Below are 20,199 nucleotides of genomic sequence, written 5' to 3'. Positions count from 1 at the left end.
CTTCATTTCAGGTAAAGGTTTTGCCATCCAAAAAATTTTGCAGGGACCGGAACAAATAGTAGTCGGAAGGCGCCAGATCTGGAGAATATGGTGGATGTTGCAGTACGTCCCATTCAAGCTGTAAAAGTTTTTGGCGAGTGACCAAACTTGTGTGAGGTCTCGCATTATCCTGGTGGAACACTACACCCTTCCTGTTGATTAATTCGGGCCTCTTCTCTTTAAGTGAATCATTCAATTTGTCGAGTTGATGACAATAGACTTCTGAATTAATCGTTGTATTGTCCGGCAAAAGCTCAAAAAAAAAACGATTCCTTTGACATCCCACCAAACGGAGAGCATCACCTTTTTTTGGTGAATGTTGGCTTTTGACACGCTTTGAGCCGGTTCATCTTTTCTGCTCCATGACCTCTTGCGTTTAACATTGTTGTATACAACCCATTTTTCGTCCCCAGTAATAATCCTCTTCAAAAATGGATCATTTTCTTGACGTTTGATTAGCGAATCACACACGTCAACGCGTCGACACAAATTTCGCTCCGTAAGGACATGGGGCACCCACACATCGAGCTTCGAGGTTAAGCCCATGCCTTTCAAATGGCCATAAACAGTCGAATTCGACAAATTTAATCTTTCACCGATCTCTCGTGTGGTTATTCGCCGATTTGCATCAACTAATGCCTTTATCGCATCTTTGTCAGCTTCGACCGGCCTTCCAGACCGTGGTGCATCTTCGACATCAAAATTGCCGGATCGAAATTTTGCAAACCAGTTCTGGCACTAGCGTACTGTTAACACGCCTTCTCCATACACATCCGTCAATTTTTTTCTCGCTTGGGCAGCATTTTTACCTTCTCTGAAGTAAAAAAGTAAAATATGATGAAAATGCTGCTTATTGCTCTCTATATTTAAAAGGGCACCAACCAAAAACTACTGCGTAAAATTAATAGAACTTTTTCACACACAAGCCTTGCAATATCAGCTCTCAAGACATGTAATGGTTATGCGGCTTAAGTGTGAAGTTGGTTTCGAAAAAACGTAATTAAGTCCTCTGACGGGAAAAAACGAAATGATTTTCCGAACAACCTTATAAAATGGGTGAATTAAAATCTCTCACTAATAGTAAGTCGGTGTTGCATTTATTACTTAATATGGATTCTATTTCATTTATTACGTTCCAATTTTTATCGTTAAACATGGTCATGTCTCAAATTAGTGGAACGGTTCATAGCTTAGCGTTAACGGTTAGTTTAAGGCGTTCCTACCGTTAAAGAACGGTTTACAAATATTAAACTCTTCAATAAACAGCACGTATTATATTTTCCGGGCATTAGCCCGGAAGAATCTAGCTTAGAAAAGCCGACATAGGCAACCCGGAGGTTAATACAAATTCCGGGGTAGCAAGTGCACAACAGGGACATAAGAAAAACGTTTTAAACACGCCTAAGGGACTTTTAATTAAACGTACTCTCCTCCTCCCCCGTCATTCATGCCACGTCGCCGAGACCAGTGGCGCGCCGTGTCGCACGAAATGCTCAGCGTTCAGTCACTCGATTTTTTTTCATAATCTGTCAGTTTCAACAGAGAGTCGCAAATATTTATTTTAGAGACATTTTCAATTAATGACTAAACGTAAAAAACAAAAGACTTGGTTCAAATAATTTAAGCTCGTAAGCGTAAGTAAGCTTTGCATAGAGGTTGGCGGGGCAAGGAGGCCCACATCAAAAATTAAAAATAATATTTCTTTATTAACTTGGGACGATACATACAAAAATAATTGTTTACATATTTTAAAATCAACAAATAACATAACTTTAACCAGGAATCAACATATAAGCAAAATTAAGATGAAACAGTGATTTATACTTCAAATCAAATTCATCACATATTCCCTCAACATAGTTTTAAAGTTATTTTAAATTATCACAATTTTTCAAGGTATTTATACAGAATACAATTTGTCATTTGGTTAGAGCAATACCTATCTACTAAAATAAAATCATTGCGCTTCCTCGTACAGTAACTATGTATGCTGTTAAAATATTTTACTTTATCACAGATGTAATCAGGTAATGGTTTATTTCTTAACTTATACATAAAAATATTTGCATCATAAATAATTCCTTGTTTAACGGTCAGGACATTAACAAAATTTGACATTAGGTTTGCAGGAGTGCATCTGTTACACTTTAAGATCGATCTTAATGCTCTAATAGGTATTTGGTGTACATATAAATCCTACTTTTTGTCAAAATTTTCTCTTTACATAATCAGCATGCGGTCGTAGCGTTAGTTATGAGTCTAACATGACTCCAGGGTACTTAATTTTATTTTCCTGTATTAGCATGTCGTTATTTATTTCAATTTTTATGTTTTCTATATTAACCGTACTCAATTTTCGTTTTTTTCTCAAAAATGCAAATTTTAGACTTTGACGTGTTAATCTTAAGTTTGTGCCATTCATATATTCGGTTCAAATCACTGTTAATACTGCATTTCATCTGATCTATGTCACTAACAACTATATATAACATTGTATCATCTGCGAATAATTCGATTTTGCTATATACAATAATAGAGGCCCCAGTACAGTTCCTTGCGGCACTCCATACATTGTATCGACAGTATCAGACACGCTATTTTTAAATCTAACTTTTTGGGTTCTGTTATACAAATAAGATCTGAATTAACCAAAAAAATTTTTTTTAGTTATTATAATTATAAATTTTGTGTTATTTGTTCATTTTTGTCCCTTTGCGTAAAACCGTATCATATGAGAGTGTTATTCTTTGGATAATTCTATTGATTTAGCTTAAAGCCAGAGTTTTCGAAAATCTTATAAATTCCAATAACAATTTTTTTAATCCATAGAAAAATGGTTACTAATCGGTAACTTTTTTTTATTAAATACTTTTAAATAAATAATTATAAAGGTAGGGGCTACCTACCGAAAAAAATAAAACACTCGCCAATCTCCGGAAAATTAAAACTTTATGCACTTATCCGATAAAGCTAATATCAGCACCCAAAACTCTAGCCGAATCTTCTAATTCTGCACTAATATTTGGTCTTGTTGATCGTCACCTTTAATTGAACGGAATTACTAAGGCACTTTTTGTATTTCTAAAATTACATTAACATCATTGAAAGTAACACCTATATAGTTTCAGTGTAATGTCGCAAGTCTACTGCATTTTTTCTTTTGGCCATTTTTTTCTTTTGCACGTGCTTTAAAATTCCTGTCTTGTTTGCAATGAATACACCATACTTTTTAACCTTTACTGATGGTCGATAACTTGAATGCAAACCTAAATATTTCCATGTGACTTAGGCCAAAAAAATATGTTAAAATGTATGTTAATTTTAGGTCAACAAATCGTAAACGTTTTTTTTTTTCAAATGAAACTTATTTTGCAAAAATAAACAAAATATGGAACATTGCTTATTTTTTTATTAATTAATATATTGAGACTGTTATTTCCAGAGCTTTTTTTGTCTATAGAAAAATAGTTACTAGTCAGTAACTGTTTTTTTTATTAAATGCTTTTTATAAAATTCTAAAATTTTAGATATTTGTGTATTTTTATAATTTGTTTTTGGCGAAACGTCCATTGTATATTTTTTGGGCTTTATTTTGGCTTGCTCCTGTGGTTGCATTATAATTTTTGCATTATTATAATTGCTGATTTATGAGCTAGCATCTAATGGATCCGTACGATTACACGGAAAAAGCAAAATACTTGGTACAAATAGGTTAAGCTCAATTTGAACAGAACTAAGCCTTGCATATACTCGAGAGTATGTCGACTTAAAATACAAATGGAGAATTCTCAATATCTTAAGTTTCTTTTAACGAAATGAATTCAAATTAAATGAGCATAATTTTTCTATTGAATTTTTGGCTAGTTTTAAACTGTTTAGATATGTCATATAGTTGCTTTAAATCAGACATTGCGTCAATTGTACCCAAGAAGTTATACCGGTTTTGTTTAATGCAAACTTTTATTCTGAGAGATAGGAAATGTATGCAAAAAAGATAAATATCTTTCGGGCTTATCTTTATCTACGCTTTTAGTTAAGAAATACTTTTCAACATGGGTTTTTTAATAGGTGTTGCTTAACTTACATTAATAATAATGACAGAAATAAATCTCTACCACTGTTAAAAATCGGTGATAAATAACACATTTTATTGAGAAGGTAAGTCGATGCATATATTTACATTATTTGCTATAAATTCATCTATGCAAAACTAGTATTTAAATTATTATATACTGTGGGCCAGAATGCAGATTAATGTAACAGGTAAGTAGTTTATTTAAAAATATTTCTTGACTAAGAAAAAATGCTTTACCAGCTTTTTAGCTTTAGAGCTTTAGAAAATAATTTTACCAACGTGTAAATTTTCTGATAATGTTTGCTTGTCTGCTTCTCCAAACAAAGACAATGAAGTTTTTTTTTATTAATAAGTAATACAGAATTCTGCCTGAGAAGTACATTGCTGCTACCTAAAATAAACATCTAAACAAAATTATTAACTGAAACTGAAAGGTTTCTATCACCAATCCTCTAACTTCCTCAGGCTCAGTACTGTATGATTATATAATATAATGGAAATGGAATGGAATATTCTAAAACTATTTTCAATTTGGCAATACAGCACAACCTTATTATCATATCGAGAGTATGTAACATTTTGAATGTTCTTTTCATTTGAATATAAAATATAAAACAGAAAATAATAGACTATGCAATTTCAGAAGTAGAATTTACAATTTCTAAACAAAAATTTCAAACATTTTACTAGTCCAATGAAAAACATATCTTAAAAATATCTTATTTCATAATTTAAATATACTTAAATTTAAATCGAGTAGAAAATATTGAAGATAACCCTAATATTGTAAAACAATTGTTTAGGAATGGTAAATAATGATGATTATAAAAATTGATAAGAATGGGGGCTACAAAAGTAGAGCTGCAAATTGTATTCAATAGTATTTTATTGTGTTTTATTTCGACAGAAAATATTTTAAGTACATTAACAATTGTACTAGTACTTCACTCATTTTATTTATCAAGAATTGCATCTTTCCAGAGATTTTCAATGGGGTTAAGGTCTGGAGATTGCGCTGGCCACTGTATAACTCCAACGTTATTTTCCCGAAACCACCTTCGAATTACTTGTAAAGAGTGTTTTGGATCGTCGGAAAATAAAATGCAATGACAATTTCCCATTCCGCATTAGAAAGCTTAACATCATGCACGCACGTCTTTTCTTTACCCTTACCGACTTTGACAACTTCCCAAAGTGTTCTCCTCTCTTGAAATATCCTTTGAAATTGGATTTCCTCTTGACATGACTAATACAGCCCAGAAATATCCAAACCAAACCTCACGCAAATTACTTTGGCCCTCACTTTCGCTAACTTTGCTCTACTTTTGATGCGATACCTTTAAGAATTTAGAACTAAACGTCAAAATAAATTCATTTGTTTTGTTAGTGAAAGTTTTTGCTGTCACGGATAATCACAGCCTACTTTGTGTATACATTACTGTTCATGCGCGATTATGTAATCGGGGCAGCTGTCAATTTTAATATTTCAAAGAAACTTCCTCAGGCTGCTGTAATACTATTTGCTCAACTTCTAGATTCCTCCTCTTCTATTGTCGATAGTTATTAATATAATAAATAAACCAAATCACATTAAATTAATCAGAGCAAAGTGCAAAATGCCTTCTCTGTCGATTGTTTACCATTTTATTTGTTTGTTTTGACGTTTCGCTAGTAGCGTCGACCACGTGACTGATTTAAAATGGTCGAACAACAGTAAACTCTATTTATATAGGACAACCCAGTGAAAAAGTTTGTCAAAATGTGGTTTAAAAACAGCTTTCAGAACTAACAACACTAACAAGATCCTTCAAGAAACGCATTAAAGAACATAAAAGAGCGTTTAAAAACAATACTCTAGACTCTAATTATGTTACACACTTAAACACAGAAAAACACATTTTTGAAGACAATTTTGATAGTTTACATACAGCCAGAAAAAGTAGAAAATTAAATTTAATGGAAGCCATGGAGATGAACAAAATGAGACATTCAAATGTAATGCTTAACGATCAATTAGATTTAAATACCTCTCCTTTATTGAACTTAAATTCTCACAACAACATGAATTAAGGATTTATGGTCATTTTTCGGTATATATATTAACAAGTAATTTGTAAATATTACATTTGATGAAGATACTCGACAATTTCGTGAAAATCTGATCTTTTAGTTCTTATTTATAAAGAAATTTAACGCAGTTTCGAATTTAACTGTTTGCTGTTGGTAATTTTAAGTTTTTTTTTTCTGAATATTTAAATTTGTTTTGTGCTGTTTTACGGAATAACCATTTACAGTTAAGCTAACTTTAGTGTTCGTTGGTAAGCTGCAGCGATAGATAAAACACGAAATAAAAAATGCAGCCAAGTCCAAACTAATATTTAATGTTTTGAGAAATTTCTCACGGAAGTGGTTATTTTGTTTATAGACGCGAAAACTTATCCCATGCCGACGAAAATGCATTTTGATAATAACTACAATAAAATACTTATCGTGTTTAACAGTTATGTGAGTTGAGCAGTTTACGTTATGATGCGGTGGTTTTCTTTTGTGTGGGGTTCGATAAAGAAATGTTTTACGCAAACTGAAAAGATCAATCCTCAATCTGATGCAAACCGGGCTAATTAAGAACAAAAAAAAATCAATTAAACCAAATATGTCAGTCAAAATTTATAATAAAATATCTATGACTGTATATTAGCTTTAAACTCAAATATACTATTCTCAATTCGTTGGTATCGTGACCCTTCAACGGCAGCCTAAAGTCCAAGATCAATCCTAAACTTCTCGATGTATGGTATGGGAGTGTCATTAATTTTTATGAACATTATGTTTTTGACATTAAGTACTTGGGAGGCTTTTCTAAAAACCAATACTGCAGTAGATGCCTGAATAAAATCCCAAATGTGACTTCATCTTTCTTCTTGCACTGGATGGCAGAAGACGATACTTTAGACTAGTTCTTATGACTATTATGACATTAAGTATTACAAGGAGATTTCACATTTTTGTTTAACAAATGTATTGATAGTGGAAGTTTTCCCCCGCACTTCAAGGTCGCGAGGGTGGTTCCAATATTTAAAACAGGTAACATAAACTCTCCAAATGGTTTCCGACCCATATCAATAGTTCCCATATTTGGTAAAGTCTTCGAGACACTTTTAAAAATCAATTATCACAATTTCGCAAAATGTATTTGTGATTAACAATTTGGTTTTAAAATCGGTTGCTCCGCTGTGCAGGTTGTTCGCAGGGTTGTGGTAGACGTGGTGGAGGGCCTGGAAAAGGGGGACCAAACTGCACTCACGCTATGTGACCTCACTGGGGCTTTCGACTGTGTCTCTCACGACCTGCTTCTGGAGAAGCTTGGCAGATATGGTGTCCGTTTTCACCCTCTTATCCGGTCATATTTAACTGACAGAAGACAGCAGTGGCGTGCCTCAGGACTCCGTCTTGGGCCCGCTACTGTTCACTATTTACATCAATGATTTGTATCATGTTCTGTTCTATTCTCCAATAAGTGATTTGGGCAATGACTCCAATGAACTTATGCACAGACACAATGTCTTATTTTCTTAACTAATAATAATCTACTGGAGGGCAAGAATGGGAGTAACGCTTGACGATAGTTTAAATTGAACCACCCAGATTAACATCTTGTGTAAAAAAACTTGCCTCCAACGTTTTTAAAATCCGTAAACTAAAAGGACTGGTTATACCGTGGGCACATTGCGAGTTACATATTTTTTTCTTTTTCACTCTTGCCATAGCAGACCAGGCATTGAAATTCCAAAAGAAAGTTGTTCGTTTGATTGCCGGTGCAAGGTTATCTGGAGCACTATCAACCAATTTTTATGAAGTTGCAAATTATGCCACACCCCAAATAATTAAATATTTATAATCAATTATTAGAAATACACAAAAACATAGACAGCTTCAGTCGGAACTCTTATTACCATGACTATTCAACTAGAAATAACCAGGTATACCAACAGTCAAAAAATTTGAGTTAACTTAAACTTGTACAGTAAACTACCAGCTAACGTGCAAGTTCTAAGTAATAGAAAATTAAAAAAAAACATCTTAACCTTTCTTAAACTTTACTGCTTTTATTCGGTCGAGGAATACATGGGTATGGTCTGTTCATAGATATAAAAAAGTGACCTATAACTTTTGAATGGGATTATCCAAATGGCGACTGGAATATCTAGAAAAAGTTAGGATTTACAGAGGACAACAAAGGCCAATTACTTACTTGGATGAAACCTGGTTCGACACTTATGATACCCACGAAGATTATACCAAAAAGCAATTAATTGAGGTTCTACAAAGCTTGAACCTACAAAAGGAATAGGTCTGTGATAAATATGCAAAAAATCTAGGGCATACAGTTTTAAGGCTTCCACCTTAACATTGTATATTTAATCCCACTGAACATGTTTGGCACGAACTGAAATCTGCCATTTGTCGTAACAATGTTTTTCCCCGTGTTAACTCCAATGTCCTCAAACTTATAGAAACCGAAGTTTTTAACATCCCTAGACAAAGTTGGGCAAATTCTGATAGAACATATGGAAAAGGAGAACAATCGTGTATCCATATTGCAAATAATATAGAACAAATAATAATTAGAACAGGCGATGATAGCGATAGTGATACTGATATATTATGTGAATAATTTTAAGTAATTTAAGTAGGCAATAAAACTAATTTGTAATTTTATATTAGATTTAAATATAAATACATACATCAACAAATAAATATTGTTTAGTATATTTCCTAAGAAAACCCCAAATAATTAAATTCTAAGCAAAGTACGGACCTGTTCGGCCATATTTCATTCTTACAGCTTGCCCGGGTCTTTCCTTAATTCGTATCAGTTACTCACTTTCTTATATCTATGAACAGACTTTACTCCAGCTGTGATTGAAATCTAAGAAGCGTCTGTCAACGGCGTGACTGTGCAATTTATACATCCTTTATATAATTTATTCATTGTGTTGTTTTTGTATATACATATTTTTCTACATACTTTATTTACGACTTGCCTTAATTGTATTGTATCAACAAACAAATATTTTAAAAAATATTTTTCTGATATTCAGCGCATAGGCAAGACCTCCATGTTATAGATATCTAGTCGGTAGCCATGTGGATTGATTATAAACCAGTTTTTGTAACTCCGTCACTGGCAGCTCCGATGCCGGCAATATGCCCCCGAGCAGCCCCCTTCGCGGGCAACAACCGATGCCTTTCCGGGAGCAGCTGCTACACGATGGCCACCCCATCCGCACTATCCGGCAAGAATGTTCGGAATTGAAAATTATTCACTGCCTCTGATGCGTAATTGAAATACCTCCCGTCTGTATCGTTATTGTACTTTTGATTCGGCGTGGGATACTTTAAAAAGTACAGGCAGCTAAAGGAAAATAATAATAACAATAATAATAATAACAGACAGCTACGGGACAGACAGCTCATCCTGAATAAAATAATAACAGAAGACACGAAGCGAAAGAAGACAAACTTGTGCCTATCAAAAGGCCTTTGATAGGCTCTCCAACTATACAAACCCGATAGTTATAAACATGTTCAATGACAATTGCAATGACAAGATGGAAACACACCTAACACTCAACGCGAAGGGAACAATCATGAATGCAGGGACAATCACTCTGAATGACAAAGAACTAGAAGACCTTTTTGTGACTGTCAAAGCATTTAGTGACGATATACGGATGCAACTTGCTTTTGGATAAGTGCGCCAAAATAACAGTAGAACGAGGAAAAACAGTAAAAACTCAAAATATACACATTGATAAAGAAACCGAAATCGCAAATCTGGAAGAAACACAAGTGTACAGATACTTCGGAATATGGGAAAATACTATTACAGCAGGGTTAGAAAAATCCTAAGGAGCCATCTCACAGGGAAAAACCAATTCATGGCCATTACAGCGCTCGCACAACCAGTCCTCACAAACAGTTACGGCATTCTAGACTGGAGAGAGAAGGAAATAACAAGTATAGATCGAAAACCCAGGAAGCTACTGCCCATCCATAATCTACGTCATCCGAAGGCGGACGTAGTTAGACTATATACAGTCAGAGAAAGCGGAGGAAGAGGACTCATCAGCAATAAGCATACTTACCACTTGACAATTATAGGGATGGCAAACTACTTAAGGGAAAAAAAGATGATAGGCTTGTGGAGTTAATAAATTACAACGAAATGGAGAGCAAAGAAAAATATACACTGATGAATAAAGGCCAAAAACTAACAAAACAATATACAAACAAATCTATAAGTGAAATGAACGGAACCGCGGCAGCCCAGAAAGCGAAAAGGCTCAGACAACGACGCAGGAGGAAAATTAGCGAGGAAACAGAACAAAGATGGAAAAACTAAGAAATGCACGGACCGTATGGGAGAAAAATCGATAAGGATGGTGTGGACAAGAGGCAGACATTCAGATGGCTGTCAACAGGAAACAGAATCTTTGATAGTCGCTGCTCAAGACCAGGTCATTTTAACCAACTATATCAGGAAAAAAATATTCAAAGAAAAAGTAGACGCAAGATGCAGACTTTGTAACCAATATGATGAAACAATTAAGCCAGTCCTAGCAAGGAAAGAATCTTGAACGTCACAATGAAGTATGTGTTAATTAAAATATCTGTAAGCACTACGGTATAGAGGTAAGGGACGCTTGGTACAAACACCAGCCAAAAAACATTGAAGCCAAAAGGGAAATCACAATAATATGGGTGCGGAAGTACAAACAAGACTTTAAAAACAAGACATGCCTATTGGTCGACGTTGCAATACCATCAGACACCACAATAAAAGAGAAGGAATATGAAAAGATTATAAAATTCAGAGACCTTCAACTAGAAGGGCAGAGAATGTGGGGGCTTAAAACAACTATTGTCCCCGTCATTATCTGGGCGACAGGGACCATCCACAAAACCCTTGCGCAGACACACAAAATACCACCAACAACGAAAACACGATTCGACACTGCAAAAAACTACTCTCCTTAAGACAGCCCACATCATCCGATGTGCCCTAGGATAGGGAGATATAAAAAGATTTGGTCTGCGGAACAGAGATTGTTCACCACCCTTTGGGACACCCTGTATGAGCTGAGGCGCATCTATGAACCTGATTTAAAGAGTTCGGACTTTTTTTATGGGGGCATGTTGAAAATCTGACTTATCGCCTTCCAGTTAACACTGTTGAAGAGCTGAAGGATCTTATAAGAGCTTCATACGATTTAATAAGAAACACTGTAAAGGGGTCTAAAAATTTTGAAATTTTTGGATTTCTTGGATTGGAAACTTTTGCACGATTTTCTATTCTACCCATATGCATTGGGGGGCATTTTAACAATCTCGGTTATCGCACCCCAGTACGAGGTACGAGGTACGAGGTAATATATAAGGTAATATGAGGAGAAGAGCTGAAGCATTAATCCTTCAAGGTGGAGGACGCTTTCAACAACTTGTTTAGTTTCCATGTTCTACTTTTTTTTCAAAAAGGTTGTTACTTATTTAGTAGCAGAAAATTTTGTTAAAAATTGTTAATAGTAAGTCTTCTTTATCTTGTTACGATGTTATGTTACTTGGCTATGGCCCTTGTATTTCATTTCCTCAAGCAGTAGTTCCAGATTTTGAGAGAATTCTTTCATTCTGCACAGAATGAGCAATACGTACAGAAGCGAGAACCTGTAAATTTATGCAAAATGTATGCCAGTGCCGTGGCAATTTTAATTTTTAGAATGTCATGTAATAATTTTTTCGTCGACAGTGTTCCTGAAGTGCTATGATAACAGATAATGTAAACAGTATAAAAATAAATTTTCTTTTTCTGAAGTGACTGAACAGACAGCGGAGAAAGTCGCAAAAGTGTAGATATGATATTAAACTGGCTTCTTTCATGCTTACCCACCTCGCACCTCATATAACTTTTCTTATTAATAAATGTATTGTTTTATCAAAATTTCCTTCCTTATGGAAATCGTCAATGTGCCAGTAGCTAAGGTTCCCTCTCCAAGTACTCTATCTGACTTCCGGCCAAATAGGGTATTGTGTTCGTTGCCCAAAGTATTAGAAAGGGTCATATAAGATCAACTACGAGGTGTGTCAAAAAGCAAAGTGACTTTTAAGTTTTATCATAAAGTATTTTTTTTTATCTGTCAAAATTAGTGTTGTCCACTTCCAAAGTGACCCCTCCAGGAAAATAAAAAGATCAGTCTTCTAATTTTTTTTTTCTAAAAGACACAAGGATAATTTATTTTGGATAGATATTTTATTTTTTACATGAAAGTTCGCGATCTATCCAGTGCAGTGGCGACTAATTAACCAAAATATTATTTAAAAAAATTAACATTTGTATCATTTATGAGCGGATATGATTTCTTAATTTTAAAAATAGAAACTAATTTCCCTGCATGCTGTCATATTCATGATATTGTTATGACAGTGCAGAGGAGAGGTGTTTATTTTTTTTAAACGAAAACCGTAGATCGGATTGCCTTAAATTTAAATATGCCCCGATGCCGTCGTTTTTATTCCGGAGGATATTCACTCAGCGGCGCGTGTCGCTATCGGGAAGATAAATGTAATCGAAATCGGGAAGAGAGATCGGCCGGAGAGAAGCCAGAGCAATTTTTCAAACGGTAATCCCGTTCAGTCCCAGTTTATTTACTGGAGTATAACCCGGGAATTACTTATGTCGTTTGCGGCACGGGAACAACACCCACGCAGACCCTCAAAGAAAAAGATTTTCCCGAGACGCGCGTTACTAATAGAAATATAAAATGGCCAGAAATACGCAGGGATCGGCCGGAGTGCCGTGGGGTTATACCCCGGGTCCGTATTATTTATTTCACACCACTATATGTTGGTTATCTAAATATTAAATTCTCCTTTTTTTTTCAACGAAAATTCCACAAGCTACTATAATATTTTTCACAGAACTTCTGGATTCCTCGTCGGTTATTGCTGAGTCGAACTTGCGGATGTTTCGCCAATTGGCCTGTTGGCTTCTTCAGAGCTTGACTGAAATTGGCTCGCATTTTACTGTGTAAAGTCTGTTCATAGATATAAGAAAGTGACTAACTGATACGAATTAAGGAAAGACCCGGGCAAGCTGTAAGAATGAAATATGGCCGAACTGGTCCGTACTTTAATTACTTAAAATTATTCACATAATCGCCTGTTCTAATTATTTGCAGAATTTGCCCAACTTTGTGGAGGGATGTTAAAAACTTTGATCTCTATAAGTTTGAGGACATTAAAGTTAACACGGGGAAAAACATTGTTACGACGAATGGCAGATTTCAGTCGGTGCCAAACATGTTTAATGGGATTAAATATACAGTGGTAAGGTGTATGCCCTAGATTTTTTCCATAATTATCACAGACGTATTCCTTTTGTAGAACCTCAATTAATTGCTTTTTGCATTGTCCATTATAATTACGCTATTAAAAGGAATTTTTGAAACTAGTTTGTTTTTAAACCAACTTCATGGTAATCCACAGAAGAATAGTTATTTTTTTACCTCTTTTTGATGGTGGTTTTACACTTATCAGTTGAGTCAACCCAACCCTTTTCCGGAGTATCATAAGTGTCGAACCAGGTTTCATCCAAGTAAACAATTGTCATTTGCGAATTCTAAAAGATTCCATTAAAACAGGCCTTTTGTCAATTTTTGAAATCTAAAACCCATGTGTTGAATACATTTCCATAAGGTAGTTCTGCCACATTTGACACAGGTTTGATCTTTTTCAAGCCTCCTAATGACAGCCCTTGGATAATCCCATTCAAAAGCAATTGGTCACTTTCTTATGTCTATGAACAGACTATACCTGTTTATATATTCTTTGAGGGGGGCGGAGCTAAATGAGGGGAATAACCACCGTCTCAGATGACTGATTCCCACATTGGTGACAGGTAGAGACCAGAGTCGCGGTTAATATCGTTAATTTGCTTATAGATTTCTATAGACTATGGCATTTTTCTTTGATTGATTGAAAATTAATTACATGAAAGAATTTTAGTTTTATCGAATAAAATTTTATGTCCAGTTTCACGAGTGTGTGTTGTGAGTGAGTTTTGACGTTATACTTCTTTAGAACTTTTGATATGTGGTCAGTGATGTTTTGAATGTAAGGAAGGACCACAGGTGCAAGTGTAGGATTGCTTTTGGCCTCATTGCTATTGGCGAAGTGTATTTTTTGATTCAACGCGTAATACCTATAGATGTTGACAGATGTAGTTTAGAAGTAGAGGCGGAGTTCTGCGCGTCGGACTATTTATCCGAAACCTAATACAGAACACGAACAATTAAAACATTTACATACAGCACAAACCAGTGACAAAATAGCTTTCAGAACTAACAACACAATAGGAAAATTAAACGAAATCTCAAAAATCAGTTGTTTACAGGATGAAATGCGGATCTTGTCCTAAAATTTATATTGGACAAACAATTAGATCCTTCAAGAAACGCATTAACGAACATAAAACAAACAATAGTCTAGATTCTAATTATGCTACGCACTTAAACAAAAAAAAAACACATTTTTGAAGACAAGTTTGATATTTTACATAGAGTCACAAAAAAAAGTTTATTGGAAGCCATGGAGAGTAACAAAATGAGACGTTCAAAAGTATTGCTTAACGTTCAATTAGATTTATTTATTTTATTGAAGTTAAATTCTCACAACAACATTAAGGTTTTGTTATCATTTTTCGGTATATATAGTAACAGGTAGTTGTAAATATTACATTTGATAAAGACACGGTGTTGTCGAAACAATTCTCATGTGAAAATATATAAATTTCGTGAAAATCTGAACTTGGATGCCTGTCAAGTTTTTAACTTATACTTATACTAAGTATACCTTGAATATGAGTTTTTTTTTGTATTAATAGGTTTTTTATGATTTAAATAAAAATAATTATTATTATAATCACCAAACATCACACTGGAAAAACGAATGAAGCTTTCATTAAGACAAGCAAAGTCAAAGCCAACTTTGTGATATAGGCGTAAGCCGCCAATGCATTTTTTTATCTAAACTTTCAGTTTGTTATAGCCTTGTATTTTCTTGTCATTGTGGTACCAGCCATAAGTTCGCTTTCCAGAATTGACTTTTAGACATTTTGGCCAAAATCAGCGGACTATATACTAATGCACCTCTGCAGAATGGCTCCCAACACAGGAGCAGAAAACATCGTCAATCATTTAAAGGAAACCGCTCCACTAATCAAGTTTCAATGTGGGCCCCACAACTGCACAGAGAAAGCATCGTCATTCAAATTATCGTCCCCAATACAATGCGTCACAGAGGTATATATTCCCGAAATATGGCCAAAAGGTTCACAAGTACAGCGATTTAGTTTTCCCAGGCGTGTGACGGGAATTGATCTCTCGTTAGTACACTTAAATGTACAATCTCTTAGTAATAAAATAAATATAATTGACGTGCTCATGCAAGAACACGATCCAACTTTCCTATGTTTCACGGATTATTGGTTGACGAGAGCAGATGTTGGTGTATCATTACACCGCTGTAGAGCATGTTCAGTATTCAGGCGCGTAACACAGATACACGGAGGTAGTATAATATTTAATAGAAATGATATGATGGGTGATTGCTCGGGTATAGCAGCAATCAAACGGCTGTCGGTGGAACAGTTGTTTGAATGTTGCGCAATTAGTTATAAAGACAAAATATGTATTATCTACATATATAGACCACCCTTGGGCGACTACGACCTAATTTTTGACAAACTTGAGGAAGTATTGCAGTACTCTTCCGCAAAGTTCGAAGTGACACTGCTCTGCGGAGATTTTAATAATAACAGCGATAAAAAAGATAATAAAACAAAGAGATTGACCCATTTGGCTTGAGTTCTCTTGTGAATTCACCCACGAGGATACAAACTATATTGTTACAAACATCCAAAACTCCGTCTTTAGTCAGCTTAATTTAGGAATATCAGACCATTTAGCCCAGGCAATAACTTTTAAACACTACTCACAAAATATAAATTTCAATGATCGGTTGCAAACAAAGAGTTGTTACAGACAACAGCATTGCTGAATTCCGTAGCTATTTCGTGAAGGAAACCATACCTCTTTTGGAATACACAAACATTGACAACCTTTTCAACATATTCTGGGATCATGTACTATGGTGCTTTGAGGTATCACATCCTAAAAGAACAATTCAGCAAAAAAACACAAAACTTAAAAGATATATACCATTTTCCGAAAAACTCAAAAACCAAATGATTGAATTAAAAGAGTTAAACCGGAGACGCGAAACCACTAATAATGAAGCTGTGGAAAAAAACTACAGAATTATGAAAAACCTAGTCTTTCTAACAACAAAAGTAAAAAAATGTGGGAACTTGTCAACGAGAAGCTGGGTAAGGAAAAAACTCAACGCCGTATACGAATAAATGTTAATAATGTCAATGTAATTAATGATAACATAATAGCAAATGAATTCGGACAATTTTTTGCCACTCACGTGCAGTCGAAGACCGATACTATGTTCACTAAAGATGAAGCTGGTACTCTTCCAACCACCAAGGCAAAGAGTATGTTTTTCATGCCACACACCGACAGAGAGGTACTAACTTTTATTCAATCACTCAAAAACAAGCGATTTGTTGAAACCGATGAAATACCTATACAACTCATAAAAACCTGTGGAGATGTTTTAGCTTCATATTTAACTAGTATTATCGATACGTCCGTTCTCTGCGGGCAGTTCCCTGCGGCATTGAAAAAATCAAAAATGGTCCCTGTATTCAAAAAGGGAGACTCTGAGCTAATAGAGAATTATAGGCCTATAACAATCGCAGGTTGGTTCTCTAAAGTACTCGAAAAGGCCATGTACGACAGAATGACACATTTTTTTGGAGCAAGAAAACATTATATCGAATGTGCAACATGGTTTCCGTGTTGGTTACTCAACGGAAACGGGGATTAATGACCTTGTCCGGTATATCTACGACAAACTCGACATGGGTGAGACAGTTGTGGGAGTGTTTTTTGATCTATCGCGCGCCTTCGATTCCTTAGATCTGAATATCATGGCAAAAAAACTAGAATGCCTGGGGTTTCGGGGTAATATCAATAGTTGGATAATATCATATATGAAACACAGGGAAATAAGGGTCAAAGTGAATGGAATCTACTCGGAACCGTTCAACGTCAACTTAGGCACGCCCCAGGGAGGAATCTTAGGTCCACTACTTTTTCTTCTGTATGTGAATGACCTTCCTGAGTTCCTCAATAACAACTGCCGCGTTTTTATGTACGCGGATGACACATCCATCTTCGTCTCCGGAAGGGAAGTTCAGGAGCTGATCAATAGGTTTTCTTGTGTTGTGGCACAGTTTGTTGATTTTTGCAAACAGAACCATTTGATCATAAATTTGGAAAAAACAGTTGACGAATTCACTGGTCAGTATGACTAACCTAGCGTTCAGCTTTGAGGGTTCACGCGTGGAATTAAACCACACAAGTTTCTCGGATCTTACATCGATGCCTTCCTAAAGTGGGACTACGACATAATAACTGAACAAAACGTTTTTCGCAATGTTAACAATCAGAGATTCTTTCTTTGAAAGATAATTGTTGACTTTCTATTACGCCTCAGCTAGCGAGGGACTAGCGAGTGATGCGGAGAGGGTGTTCATTCAGCAAAAAGTGATACTTAGGTTAATTTTCAGACTGCCCTTGAGGCTATCCTGCAAAGATATAGTTATAAGGTATAAAATACTAACAGTGTCTTGCATATATTTATTTAAATTATTCATCATCGTTCATAAAAATAAAGGCTCTCACAAGAAACACACGGATGTCCACGGTTATAACACCCGAAACAGAGAACACCTTGTAAAGCCAAGACTGAACCACATGTTCTACAAAAAGTCGCTAAATTACGCAGGACCTTATTACTATAATTTGCTTCCTACAAGCATAAAAGCATTATCTACAAGACAATTTAAAAAGTGCATCAGAAAGCTTCTGTCAAACATATATTACAGGAGTGCCCTGATGAGTTTAGTGATGTTTTCTCTACATTTTGTCAATATGTTTGTACTGTTTGTATATCCGTTTGTAACTATTCTATACTGTACTGTTAAATGTGTGTTATCGTATTGTTTATATACATAATTCCATGTATCTTTATACTACTCTATAATGTACTCGTTTCCTGACGAAACATCCACTGTATACATTCTGGGCTTTGTGAATAAAACTATCTATCTATCTATCTATCTATCTAATGTGCGGCGGTAAGAAAAAGTATTTTTTTATTGATCAAAATTAATGTTGTCCGCTTCAAAGTGACCCCTCTACCCCCTGATATTGTGCCAAAGTTTTTTTCTGGTAAGCACTTTCTGGTATAGCCTTGAGTCCTTTTATTAAGCTTGCCATATGCCCCATTTTTAATACTTTGCGATTAATTTTAACTATTCCAACATGACGTCATCCCAATGTGTCAAGTAAATGTGAAACTGAACAATGGAGAAAAAATAAAAGTTGAAACAAAAATAATCAGAAACAATTGTTGTTATGGCGATAAATTCGAACAATTCGACTTGAAATTGTGTGAAATTAAAAATTCTTCCATATGTAGCAGTGGCGTGCATTACATATAGGCGAAAAAGCATTGCCTACCTTTTTGTTTATTCAAGAAAAACATAAATTGAAAATTTATTTATCTAACAACGCTCATTCATTACGTAAGACATACCTATTTTTTATGTTCGTTATGGGAAAACATAATTAGGGCGTGGCACGCCCCTGATATGTAGAGAGCATCAAAATGAAATTAAACCGTTGAAACTTCAAGAATAGATGTGGATGTAATCATTGGATTGTTGTAAATTGGAAAACATCTCCCGAGCATAAAATTAAACCCAAACCAGTTCGAAAAAATTTTAGGTAGGTTTAGGTAGTTTAAAATAAAAGTGATATCTTTAAAAAATATTTTAATACAGGTAAGAATAATTCATGAACCTAGCTTGTAACATATCTTTCTGTACCAATGGCGACCTTGTAAGACGTACCGTTGTCGAGATCTGGGCTTTTTTCGATTTAAGTGAGATTTTTGAAAAAAAAAAACTATAGACTTAATGAGATTTTGGAAAATATTCTTTCTTGTCATCTCGTCGTTATCTTTTGGATAAATTATTTGATACCGAGAGGGTTTTTTTTTATAAAATTTCAATTTTATCAATTATAATTTTTAAGCAATTGAGATTGCTGATTTTGGAATTTCACATTGAAATATTTAACATGATAATGAGAAAAGAACAAAAAAACTTTAAAATACAATACATATGCTACCTATAGTAACGATAATATTAGTAATTGGTAATCAAAGAAAACACAATTCACTTATGGAAAAAAAGTTATTAGAAAAAAAAACAAGCAATAATAGAGCGGCTGATATAAAAAATTCACCCATTTGCAGAGCGCCTTATAATGAAGTTGAACCATTAAATTTTTGAGAATCGGCATCGGTGGATATACGAGGCGTGTTCAAAAAGTAACGCGACTTTTAAATTTTATCAAAAAGTATTTATTTATCCATCAAAATTAATATTGTCCGCTTCACAGTAATAGCCTCTACACTTGTAACAACATTCTTTCCAATCTTCGAATCACTTTCTGGTATAGGCTTGAGTTCTTCCAATGGTTTTTGCTTTATCTCCGTTCCAATCGTTCCAAACCTCTTTCCTTTCATGTTTTGGGTTTCTTGAGGTTTGGGAGCAGGAAAAAGTCACACGGGGTCATATCCAGTGAATACGGTGGCTGAAGCAACGATGAGTGAGCAGGTGCATTATAGTGATGTAACTGTATTCAATTTTTTACACTAAATTTTGTGTGAATTTTTTGTTCCACACAAAACACGAATAACGCTTCTGTTTCACAAAACTGTGAACATATATTAGGAACATGACCAATTACAAAATTCACCTTACTTTTTGAACACACGACGTGTTTACTGGATATTTGTAAATGGGAAAAACATCTCTTGAAAATTTT

General features: G+C 34.8%; 1 protein-coding gene across 2 annotated transcripts in view; it reads left to right on the top strand.

Moving 5' to 3' along the window:
- Window positions 1–20,199, top strand: part of LOC132708265 (glutamate decarboxylase) — a 114,474-nt gene that overhangs the window by 25,104 nt on the left and 69,171 nt on the right. The gene's annotated exons all lie outside the window — the stretch shown is intronic.

Source organism: Cylas formicarius, unplaced genomic scaffold, assembly GCF_029955315.1.
Source record: "Cylas formicarius isolate icCylForm1 unplaced genomic scaffold, icCylForm1.1 PGA_scaffold_10__41_contigs__length_53128322, whole genome shotgun sequence".
Lineage (NCBI taxonomy): Eukaryota > Metazoa > Arthropoda > Insecta > Coleoptera > Brentidae > Cylas > Cylas formicarius.
This window is presented reverse-complemented; position numbering and strand designations above follow the sequence as displayed.